This window comes from Meles meles, chromosome 10 (genome assembly GCF_922984935.1).
Source record: "Meles meles chromosome 10, mMelMel3.1 paternal haplotype, whole genome shotgun sequence".
In the NCBI taxonomy this organism is placed as follows: domain Eukaryota; kingdom Metazoa; phylum Chordata; class Mammalia; order Carnivora; family Mustelidae; genus Meles; species Meles meles.
Window position 1 is genome coordinate 31,556,387 of NC_060075.1, and position 13,561 is coordinate 31,569,947.

The window sequence follows — 13,561 nt, forward strand, 5'->3', positions numbered from 1 at the left end:
CTAAGTACTTTTATCAGACACTGAAAATTACTGCTTTAAATTTCCATAATCTGGAAGGCATATATAAAGCCTATATTTCAATAATGTAATTATATATAATTTCATAAAAATGACATATAAAATTGTAACCACTGTGGGAAGTGGTTTGTAATAGAAAAAGATAGAAGGCTTGGATACAGGTGAGCTTGAAATCACTTCATGCTGAACTAGCACCATTAGTCCTTTGGATGACCTACATTTTTAATTTGGCATGAAACCATTTCAAGCTATGTAGTGAAACTAATGAGGCTGCTGCAACTGTGCAAAGCAATAATCAACACTACTTTATTGCAGAGAGTTTATTAAGTCCGTGCATGAGGTGAGCAGAGACAGCTTTTCTTTAAGAAAGGAGACATGTGTTTATACTCTTTGACTGAATAAAAATAAATATTCCAAATGTGTATGATGCCTGGAAGAAGTCCAACATCATTAGTTATTTTCAAACAAATGTGTGGCTCTAAGAATCACTCAATGCAATGATTACAGAGACAGTTTTAGTGTTTCTTGGAATGTTTCTTCAACTATTAAGGAAACAATGGCCCTGTGGGAAAACTAATGACAGTAAAAGACAAAAGCAGCTACTCTAGCTTTAGACTGGGCATAAATATGCACATATACAAACTAAGCACAGATCTCCAACCAAAAGTCTTCCCAACAAAATGGTGTGTTTTTTCCAAAGCAATTTTGATTAATGATAGTAAATCTAACTATTTTACCCTAATAGATCTGATAGCTAAAAATGAGCTCAGTGTCATTCAAGTTCTAGACTATGACAGGAGAAAGCAAAGCAAACAAAAACCTGCTAAATAGCATATTGATAATATATTATTCTTTCTTCTCTTTAATGCAATCAAAATAATAAATGGGAGCTTTTCAGGAAAAAAGCACTTCTATAATAATTAAAAAGTTGGGGTGAATTTCAAAATTAATACCAAATGAAATGAGTCTTCTTGCCACTTGATTTGAATCTGCTTGATATATCTTCTATACAAAGGTGATGAGATAAAGTCTAGGCAAGCAAAGCATGCCAAATGTACCTTCATTCATTCAACATCTAGTCATCCATCCATTCATTCACTGATTGCTCCAATAAATACTAGATGGAATGTGGTCTCAGCAATGAGACCACATATATAGCTAAGCGCCAGCTCACGTCTTCAAAGAGCTCACAATCTGGTGAAGGAGAAGCATTATTTACGCTACTAAGCATTCTTACCTTGGTAACTCTAAATGCAGTGAGGAATCTAACTCAAGTGGGGAATGAGGGAAGTCTTGCAGTGTCAACACTGAAGAAAGTCTTGAAGGTTGGCTAGAAGTCAGGTAAAGTAAGCAAGTAAAGCCATCCCATATTCATGCACAAGGGCACATAAGGCACAAATGACCAGTTGTGTATACGGAAATAAGTACCTGTCCATCATTAAGATCAAGGGAAGACTGGGGCTCCTGGGTAGCTCAATCAGTACAGGGCTCTTGATTTTAGCTCCAGTCATTATCTCTACACTGAGCTTCATGCTTAGTGAGGACTCTGCTTGAGATTCTCTCTCCCCCTGCTCTCCCCCCTTCCTCATTCAAGCATGCTCTTTTGCGCTCTCTCTCCCTCTCTCTCTAAAATAAATAAATAAATCTTTTTAAAAAATCAAGGAAGGATCAAGGGAGAGATAGAGACTTTAAAAAAGTATATCTGAATTTGAGGGTTTCAGAAATAACTGAATTTATGGAGACGCTTAAAGTAAAAGAGATGGAAAGTAAGAGAAATGTCCAGACACAATCTTTAAAACAGAACTCAGAGCACTTTGAGTTATGTTTCATGTTTAAATCTGTATAGTTGTTTCAACCATAGAAGGCATACTGTCTTCCTTGAGGTTAAATGATACTTAAAAAAGTTAAATCATGAAAAAAATGATACTGGCTGATAAAAATCAGTATAGAATCATATATGCCAAGAGAAGACCTGGAAATTTGGATTTAAAAGGGTAAGTCATGGGGCGCCTGGGTGGCTCAGTGGGTTAAGCCGCTGCCTTCGGCTCAGGTCATGATCTCAGGGTCCTGGGATCGGGCTCTCTGCTCAGGGTCCCACATCGGGCTCTCTGCTCAGCAGGGAGCCTGCTTCCCCTTCTCTCTGCCTGCCTCTCTGCCTACTTGTGATCTCTCTCTGTGTGTCAGATAAATAAACAAAATCTTAAAAAAAGAAAGAAAAGGGTAAGTCATACTACATATAATGAGTTGGTTCCCTTATTTAGTTTTTCATAAGACATAAAATTATTTTATTAGTCATTTTAATTATAAAGAAATAAGTCTTTGATTAAAGGATATTAGAACATTATAATGCTCAGCTTCATGTACCTCTATGGATATACTTTTCCTGACCATATACTACATATTTCATAGGTTTTCTAAACTGTTAATTTATTGTTCAGATATATGTGGGGGTGGGGGATGCCTGTGTGTGCATGCCTTACCATCAGGCGCTGGCATTTGTACTAAATTACTATGCATCTAATTTTACTGAATCCAAAACCAATAATATTTAAAGGACTGATGTGACTTGATCACACAATTTTTTAACAAGATAGCATAGTGATGGGGCCCCTGGGTGGCTCAGTTGGTTAAGTGTCTGACTCTTAATTCAGCTCAGGTCATAATCTCAGGGTTATGAAACAGAGTCCTGCCTCGGGCTCCATGCTCAGCAGGAAGTCCGCTTGAATTCTCTCTCTCTTGCTCCTTCTGCCCCTCATCCCTGCGTGTTCTCCGTTTCTTTCTAAAATAATAAATAAATCTAAAAAAAAAAAAAAAAGAGCTTAGTCATGTAGTCTACAAATGTACAGAAATTCTGGGCATATCTACTTAATCCATTTCTCTAAGACCAACCACATATAAGCTGGATACCAATATTAAAGACTACTTAGAATCAGTAAAAAATAGAAATGTAAAATAGCAAAAACAACAGTAAAAAATTCTCCAGAATCACGTAGTCTGTAGGAAGTTAGTTACTCACTAAACATAACTTGTAGGCATGCTATAACCAAATTAATCAACCACACAGCTTTAATACACAGATTTATGGGTTATTCTAAGTATCCTTAGATTGTTCACTTCCTTTTAGCTAACTATTCTTTAAGATTGCTATGACTTTCTAATTAAAAGGATAACCCTATAACAGTGAAATCTACATTCTCTACTATTTTCTCTATTTATTACAAAGCCTAACTCCCTAAAATATTATTCTAAATTTTGTTTTAGGATAATAGACATTTTTACTGTGGAAATTCCGAAAGTCTAGTGTACTTCAAGATCACTTGTTAAAACAAATCAAACTGCCATCTGAAAGAAGATAATCTTTTTAGCATAGAGCCACAGTGGCATTAACCAAAAATGAGAGGTAATAAATTAGAAATAAAAGTAAAACATGGTTATTAAATTATACCAAAAGTAGCATCTATTGCTTACTTTAGCAAAAGAGATCTTTAATTTCCCTACATTTATATGCTTCCATTTCTCTGCATCGATCGATCCTCTAGTGCAGAATCAGACTTGAGGATTTTTAATCAAGTTGTTCACCAGTAGCAGTTGAAAATTTAGGATAAATGGAAGTGCTATGCTCTTTGATATGGGGGTCATTACACATATTAGGCACTTGAAATAGAATTAGTCTAATCTGATATGTCCTATAAGTAATGAGTATACACTGATTTCATAATTTAGTAAGAAAAAAAATGAAAAATGTCTCATTAATTTTATATTATATACATGGTAAAAAATAAGTTTGACATATTGGTTTGAATAAGTATGTATTAAAATTAATATGTTTACTTTTACTACTTAAATATGGCCACTTTCAGAAAATTAAAAATTACATATGTGGTTCGTCTTGCATTTTATTTCTCCTGGACTAGGCTGACCTAGAGACTCATGAGAAAAGGGTGGGATTTTTTTTTTTAAGATTTTATTTATTTATTTGACACACAGAGAGAGAGATCACAAGTAGGCAGAGAGGCAGGCAGAGAGAGAGGGGGAAGCAGGGAGCCTGATGTGGGGCTTGATCCCAGGACCCTGGGATCATGACCTGAACCGAAGGCAGAGGCTTAATCCACTGAGCTACCTGGGGACCCCAAGGGTGGGTTTTAATAAAATCACTCTCAGTATTTACTGGTTTACAATGGTACTTAGAATACATGTGTTCTATCATGAGTAGGTCAAATGCAAAGGGACATTTCCCATATTAGGGATATATAAATTATTTTATTGCTTTTAAGTTATTTTCAAGTAATAAGATGATTTTTTAAAAGATTTATTTATTTGAGAGAGAGAGAGAGCACACAGGAACATGCACGGCGGGGATGAAGTGGGGTTGGGGGGGTCGAGGAGAGGAAGTGGGGGAAAAGAGAGTCCCAGGCAGACTTTGTACTGAGTGAGGAGTCAGAGGGACACTCCAATCCACCACCCCAAGACCATGACCTGAGTCAATAACGTGAGTTGGACGCTTAAACAACTATATCACCCAGGACCTCATTAAGATTATTTCTCACAAATAAGACATATAATTGTTAATTATTTAATTTTAAACTACCATATAATTCTCCAAGTGTGACATATAAACTAGTCTTGTTTGTGAGTCAGCAGAAAAATCAAATCACCAAAAATATGTAGGCTTTAATAAAATGTATTTTATCCACAAAAACATTAACATTTTATTTCTCTTTCTTTTTAGCAAAGTTTCTAAATATTGTTATAGCCACAAGTGTTTTTCTCTTCATTTTCATGTTTTTCATTTATTTAATGAAGTTTAAAGAAAATTTTCTTTGGGATAGTCTTTCTTTCACAGCAAATATAATTAAAGTTGCTTCTAGAGCACTGCACACTCACAACCATGGGTATATTTTACATGGAGCATTTTACATAAAGTTTAAAAGGTCCATAGTTTGACCACTTAAGAAAAAATGCTGATTTTTAGAAAGTTTTGTCTGTGAAATTTGAATAAAGAGCAGATTTCTATAATTTTAAAGGTGAGAAATGTTGTTATACGTATACACAGGCATCCCTACAATTTTGACCAAACAAACATGTTCATTTTGAAGAGATCCTTAAAATGTAATTTTAAAATGTACTTTGTATCAGGTGTATGGACTTGACTAAAAAACTGACTACACTTAGAAACCAGTAAGAAAATTCACTTAGAGGACAGTATTGCATATGTTTTCATTTGAGGGGGGGCACATTATTTGGACAGGTAAGTTACTTGGTTGCATGGGAGGGAGGGCAGGGAAGGAGTGTGCAGTTAAACTCCAAAACTAGGCTCTAGAAACAGAACCACAGATGGTATCTAGAATGATTTTTGTTTTACAGATGTATTATCTGCAGGACCTTTGTTAGATTCGAAGACAGGTGGGGGTACAGTGCATAATTAGTCAAAGGAGAAGTAAGGGAAATGAGAGAAAGAGAAGCTCAGGGATATGACCAGCAAGGCAACGGAGGGGTCTCTGGGGAAGAGACACTATGTCGGGGATTTCAGGAGTGTGAAGAGGACTGTAGGAGAAACATTAAGTTTAAAATAAGAGAAGAGCTTATCTTCATCTGCTGGTTCTCAGAGCATTAAATTTCCAAATAAATCATGAATATGAAACATTAACACAAGCAAATTAAAAGTAAGAGCAAACACTGCATATATTGAGAACATAAATTTAACTCAGTCTGACACAATAGTATAAAATTCTTTGAAACTTCTGAAAACAGAATCTGTCTGCTATTTTTTTCCAGTTTAACTATATTAATTTTATTCTTTTTCAACATACAAATCTCTTTCAAGCACACTTTAAGCCTGTCCAATTTGCAAACAATTTTATTTATCTTAGCCTAGTTCATTAACTAACCATATGAGCACACATTATAATAGATATGAATTTGTAGCCAAGGAAGAACTTGGAAAATTCTTTTGGAACTATTAATTCAAAATCCCAAAGTGGGGATTCAGTTATATTTGCAGAACCCCAGAAGAGCTTTCAGAAATCCAATGAAAATATTATGTTTTTACTGAATTTCACTGACAACTAAGAAGTACATAAACTAAATGGGCCAGGTTCTGGTGCTATTTATCTTTAATTACCAAAACCTTAATGAAGGTTGAAGATGAATTAACTGTAAATTCTTCCATTTGTAACTGGCTATACATAGGTGGCATAGTAATTTTTAATTAATATATTAAAATTTGACATTAAATAATTTTAAAAAGAAGTCAAAAAGCCATTTTGACAAGTTATATGTATTCTGATGATGTGCTTGTATTGCTTGTATTTGACACTCCTAATAGCAGGTAAAAGAGATACACTATGTATAAAAATGTATAAAAAGCATAAATTTACCATCCTTTGAAAGTAGTATGATAACCCATCAATTGGTTAAAATATACTTTCCATTCTTAAAGAGACAGTGTCATATTTGAATAGATTCTTGCATCTGGATAAAAGTAACTGAATGTCTATCCATTGTACGAATTTCCATGAAGATTGACCTTGATCTTATTCTTTTTAATATTCACTAAGTCCATAACACTATGCTTGGAACAATATAAATGTTCAAATGTTGGTTAAAATGATTTAACTGGTTCATTTTTTTAGTTAGTCCCACAAGTTGAACTAGAGCTTGTTACAGTGCTGACCAATCTTTCTCATTCAACCATCAACTGAACTGCTTGCAAGGTTGCACTGATGATTCCAAATCTTACCATAAATTTAGTCATCATACCCATCTTTTTAAAAATTTCTTCTAAAATCCTCACTGCAGCTTTATTTTGAGGTCCAAAAGATATCAAAAGTAACAGCTCTCAAATCACCTCAATAACAACTTGTTTTATTTCTCCTTTAACTCTGGCAAGCACCATTTTACCCAGCACAAATGGAAATACTCAAATCCTTACATGTATTACTTTAAAATAACTTTTAAAAACATATTTAATTTATTTATTTGCCAGAGAGAGAGAAAGAAAGAGAGAGAGACAGCAAGCAGGGGGAGCTGCAGGCAGAGGAAGAAGCAAACTCCCCCAGCAAGAAGCTCAATGCGATATTCAATCTCAGGACCCTGGGATCATGACCTGAGCAGATGCTTAACCTACTGAGCCACAAGGTGTCCAATAACTTTTAATATTTGACAACATTGGCGTAAAACCAAGTAAAAACATTGTTTCTTTTTTAAAAATATAATAACTTCAGGTTTAATATTTTTAGTTTCTTCACGTCAAAATTTGAATTCTTTCCTGGAAGAATGAATATATGGTAACTAGATGATATATAAAAATAGAATTCTGACCTACAACTTCTGCTGTAACCAGCCCAGGAAACAAACTACAACCTCCATAGCAATTGGATGAAAATAATCAGGATATGGTTAATAACTGCCAGCTTCCCTAATTTTTGTCTGTGCTTCCATCTCAGGAGCAACTAGAGAAAGCTGAATAAACAGGTACTCCAGATCAAATAGTAAGAAGTTGTGATTCTAGTTTGCCCTTCTCCAATTTCCATGTCAATAACCTCCAATCAAGGCACACCTGAAGTTTTCCTTACCTCCCGCCCCACCCCCAAACTTTGAAAAAACACTTTTTGTTGTCTTTGAGGTTGTTTTCATGAATTTTTATAGCCCTAAAGCTGTTTTATGTTTTCAATGACTCTGGGCAGACTGAAAATTAAAATCAATGACAGGCTACTATTTTTACCAAGTTCAGATCAACAAAGAGTGTTTTTTTTTCCGCCCTTACTTTACTGTTTTAATGCTTCCCCAAATTGCACTATATTTTTATTGAAGTATAATTGACATACAACATTAGATTAGTTTCAGGTATACAACATAATGATTGGCCATTTGTATACATTGTAAAATGAACACTAAAGGCTAGTTACCATCTGTCACCATACAAAGTTAGTTTTTTTTTTTTCTTGTGATGAGAACTTTTAAGATTTCCTTTGTAGCAACTTTCAAATGTACAATGCAATCTTACTGCCTACAGTCATCATACTGTAAATGATATCTCTATTACTTATTTATTTATTTATTTTAAATATTTTATTTATTTGACAGAGAGAAATAACAGCTAGGCAGAGAGGCAGGCAGAGAGAGAGGAGGAAGCAGGCTCCCCGCGGAGCAGAGAGCCAATGTGGGGCTCAATCCCAGGACCCTGGGATCATGACCTGAGCCGAAGGCAGAGGCTTTAACCCACTGAGCCACTCAGGCGCCCCTCTCTATTACTTATTTATAAATGGAAATTTATACCTTTAGATCCCCTTCACCCATGGTGCCCATTATCCTCCCCTCTGGCAACCACCAATCTATTCTCTGTATCAGGAGTTTTGTTTTGTTTGTACGTTTGTATGTGTTTGAGTTTTAGATTCCACATATAACTAAAACCACATGGTGTTTTCTTCTGACTTACAGAAGATAGCTCAGCCATAAAAAAATAAATAAGTCTTGCCATTTGCAACAACATGAATAGAGCCTGGGAGTATTATGGTGAAATAGTAAGATTAATTTTGTTTAAGTTAAAATGTATTGCTACAGTATGATCAACATTGTTTAATTAATTGATTTAGTATGCATGGAAGTTTAGTACTGTTATGAAATAAAAATGTTATTGGTATTTCAGGTATTCTAATCAATAGGGCAAGTGCAAGAAGCATAATTTTCTCCAATTAAACCTGATTCATAAAAGGTATATAATAAAACTTCTGCAAAATCTTTCATAAATCATACAGTAGAAAAAAGACATTGGATCAAAATCTGAGTAAATTACTTTCCCTAAAGCCAGTGGCTTTGAGAATTATCAGGTACTTATGTTCCATATCTGATCTCATTCTGCAGAACACAAGTGAAAGAAAATGCAGACAGTGGAAATGCTAGATTGATTCCTACTTAAAACCATTCCTGAATTTAAATTCCATGTGACTGGGTTTTTTGCTTTTTAATGCAGTATGAACAGAACTACTTGAAGAGAAACTCAGTTCAATTAAGGAACATTTCCTTAATTTTCTGTTTTACATTCCTCCTTCCTTAGTACTAACACTGAACATGAGTAAAATGACTCCCAGGTTGTAGCTGAAGATTAAAGCACAAAGTTCAATGAAAAACTGCAGCAATTAAAAATGTTATTTATTAGAAATCATGGCAGATATTCTTGATAAAATGAATGGGAAAGAAACATCTAAAACTACATAAATGGTTTCTCAAATTTTTACAGACATATAAATCATCCCAGGGATCGTGTTAAAATGCAGATTCTGAATCAGGAGTCTTTGACAGAGCCAGAGGGTCAGCATTTCTAATAAGTTCCCAGGTGATACCAATGCCACAGATAGTATTTTGAGTATTACGGACCTAGAGACATTCATTTTGAGAGTGGGAAGTAACATGACTTATATATGTTCAGAATGACAAACTGAAAACCCTACTCTTACTCTCTTTCTCCACGTTTGTAGAAATTCTTCTCACTACTTACAGGATTGATTTTAAAAAGTTAGAGGAAAACAACTATTTTAAAGTGCCTGAACCAGTACCTGATACACACCAAATACCTAACGAATGTTGGTTTTTATCATGGCCACACCTTTAAATTGAATCTCAATATCTAACAATAACTTTAAGTTTACTATACGTTAGACAATGTTCTACATTTTACATGTCTTAATTCAAAATATGAACTATTCCTATTATCCATTTTATAGGTAAGATAATTAATCACTGAGAGGTTAGGTAACTTCCTCAAGTCCCTTCCCCACAGGAAGGGACTGGGGAACAAAGATTCAAATCCAGAGGCAAAATTCCCGAGCTAATATACAACATCAGATCATCAGATCAGACTCACATGGATCAGAGACCTTAACAGCGTCAAGCTTTAATAACTAATGTTAAGGACACAGACAATTGTCAAAAGTTGATCACAAGTTTCTTCTCATGTTGGATAATCCTCTCTGGCCCGTAATACATGAAGTTTCTTTTTTTCTTCTTCTTCTTCTTCTCCCCCCCCCCCCCCCCCCCCACGATTGAGAGAGAAAGCATAGGCTGGGCAGAGGGAAAGAGGGAATCTCAAGCAGGCTCCATTCCCAGTGCAGAGCCCAACTTCTAAGACCATTACCTGAGCCTAAATCTAGAGTCAGACACCCAGCTGACTAAGCCACCCAGATACCCCAATACATGAAGTTTCTAAGTGACATTTGCAGAATCATCTCATAGAAGGCTAGCATGCAAAAGATCTCTATTTTAGGGGCACCTGGGTGGCTCAGTTGGTTAAGCATCTGCCTTCAGCTCAGGTCATGGTCCCTGGGACCTGGGATTGAATCCCATGCCTCCCTGCTCAGTGGGGAGCCTGCTTCTCTCTCTCCTCTCTGCTCATGCTCTCTCTTACTCTCTTTCTCTCTCTCACTCTCACAAATGAATAAATAAAAATCTTTTTTTTTTTTTTTAAATCTCTGTTTTATACCTCAGAGAGTTGTATCACCTATGTGATGTTCTCCAGGGACTCATGCTAGTAGATCCTGAGCAATCCTCCAGGAACCTCCTGTTCAGAGCATTTTGAGGAAAAAAGTCTTTTCTTCCTGGGCAAGTATTACTAGTTGGTTTACCCAAAGGTCAAGTTAACAAATTAATCCAGGTGACCTATTTATTACCCACAAACTCACCTCCTCCAATCCTACTCCCCAGCCAAGAGTGAGAAAGATGACTGAATCAGAGAGTAGATGATTTAACTTATTCCAGCCCTTTAAAAGTAGGCAATAGAGCCACTGAAGACTAGAAAGCATATCTGGTGTACTTGGACAAACTAATAAACAATGATGATATTATGAATTAGAAAGTGCAGCAGTAGTATTGGGGATGATTTATCTATCTCAGTGCTCTGACAAAAAAGGTCAAAAATTAAGCGAATGGACAACAAAACCAAAGAGGCGATCATCAGACTGCAGCAAAGAACATATGGTCCACAGTCAGAAAGAATGGGATACATGTACCAAATGGCATAAAACAACAGTTCAAAAGGGCAAAATAATAGTAAGCAGCCAAAAGGGTCACAAGAGAAAAGAGATGAGTCAGAAATAACAATAACGCTTAGACGTACAACATTACTAAAATTGCAGCAGCTATTTGACTCAGGCTCAGACCATCTAAAGCACCTTGCCTGCGTCTTGCAGGTGGAATGAGCCATTTGGTAGTGGCTGTCTAGAAGCAAGATAGCCAACCTGAGGAAAGCAGCAGTTCCAGGCCAGCAGATTAGACCTGTCAGATCTGAGAGGCATAAATCATAGCCATTCCTTAGACTAACAAAAATTCTATATTTTTTCAAAGAACAAAATTTTATAAATCCACTTACACCATGATATAAACATATAATTCCATTTTATCAATCAACTGCCTCATTTATATATTCAAATTTTGCCTAAAATTTTGGCTTAAATAATAAATCCTATTTCATTTTCACTTCATTTTTACCCAAAATGTACTTACTAATGTTCATTTGCTAGTATAGAAATATGTGTTCATCTAGAGTAAAACCCTTGACTTGAAGAATACAGAATGACAAAAAATTGCTCTGATACACAGTAATTAATTTAAAGTTAATCTTTTGGGTATATCAGCACATTTTAAATTATAATCTGTGATCCCAAATATACACAACACTTCTGTGTGTCTTGTTTGTTCTGATATGATGAGAAATGAAGATGTTATTGATTTTAAAGGCTAAGTGTGTCTGAGGATTTGTCAGGAACCAGCATCGGGGGAGATAATGTTTTATTGAGACTAAAGAAGAGTAAAATTACAATTTCTAAGAATTGCACAAATACATTTTAAATGTGGAGATTAATAAATATGTTTAACAAAATAATGACAAAGTTTTCTTTCAAAAGAACTCAGATAAAATCCAGTAGCAAATCTCAGAATAAAATCTATTGCCTTCATCAAGTAATGTCATTTCTAATGTTAATGAGTGCTAGATGGAAAAGCATGCACATTTGCTAGTGATTTAGGACACTGAGCTGTTTTCTAGGTCATTCACATTTTGTGATGAATTGTACCTACCAGCTCTCCTGCATTGTTTGGAGTTTTTTTGTTTGTTTGTTTTCTAAGACCATCACCTCACAAATATTCAAAGAGTTTCCACCTTTGTGAATGAGATCACAGTTACTTGCCTCAAACTGAGTCTTTCTTGCAGACCACCCATTTCTCTTCCTATGATTTTGTGCAAGCAATTTTTCTGAGTGTCAGTTTCCTATGATCTAAAGGAGGCCACTATTTCTTCTTCTGCAAAACTCACAAATGTGTGATGCCAAAAGGGCAATTGACTGCAAAACTAATATTTTAAAATGTAAAAGTAGTATAAATATTAAACTATTATAATTATGAAAACATAGTCCATGATTTTTTATGTTATCTAGGCATTTTTACCAATTACATCCATCATTACTTCACTAGCTTTCTATGCCACTAAGCTAAGAGAACATAATTAGTACTTATAGCCACTCTAGATGTGTGCCACCTAGACTTCTAGTGATATATTAACATCAGGAGGCAAAAGTGAGAGAGTCTATTAGTTCTTGCAGTCTGATCTCTTTTTATTTGTCATTGCTCATGGATTTAATTTTAGTGCCTATGCATGCCAGCACTGGCTCTCTGCTTCTTTTACTAGTGGGTCTAATACATTGTAATACACTGCAAATTTTTATATATCCCCAGAAAGCTTATGCCACACTATATGTTTTTTTGTTTGTTTTTGTTGTTGTTGTTATTAATGTTCTACTTCTCTCTTAGGGTTTAGGAATTTAAAAAAAGAAGTCTGTGAGAGACCAAAAGCAAAAACACCCTTTCTTAGGGGATGTGAACAGACAGCATGATGACTGATGCAGGGATATTCCCAGACCTTGCTGGCCTTATATGAATTACTGGTCCATGAAGAGAGGGCTGTGCCAGCATTTTCACTAAGTAAACAATATTCCTTCTGCTGAGCAGCTAACACCTACATAAACTATACCCAGTATCTGAACCAGGTACCATAATCAATGGAGAGGGTGACAAGACATGCATTATTTTTAGGGAAGTACCATGCACCAACAAAATACCACACAGATGGTGTATAATTGTCCAGAAAAGAATGTCCACTTATGATACCTGAGGAAGAAGCAAGAAAGTTCAGTGGAGCTGTGGGGGGAGTGTGAGGGAACAGTGCCTCCAAATCCTGGTTTCACAGAAAATCTGCAGAGATGCTTGTTAAAAATAAAGGCCCCACCTTTCCTCCTCTTCCACTAAATGGAGAATTTAGGAAGAAGACCAAGAATTTTATACTAAAACTGCCCCTAATGCAGCTGTTCCCTATCCAGGCATTTGGAGATGACTGCCAAACCATATGGTCCAAACTCTTTATACTACTGATGAGGATATTGAATCTCAGAGATTAAATGAGCTGCTCAGATGATCCAAACACACATAGCTAAAAGAAACCTAGTATCCTAACCCTAATTCTTCCCTCTCTATGGACTATTTCCATATGATCAAAATG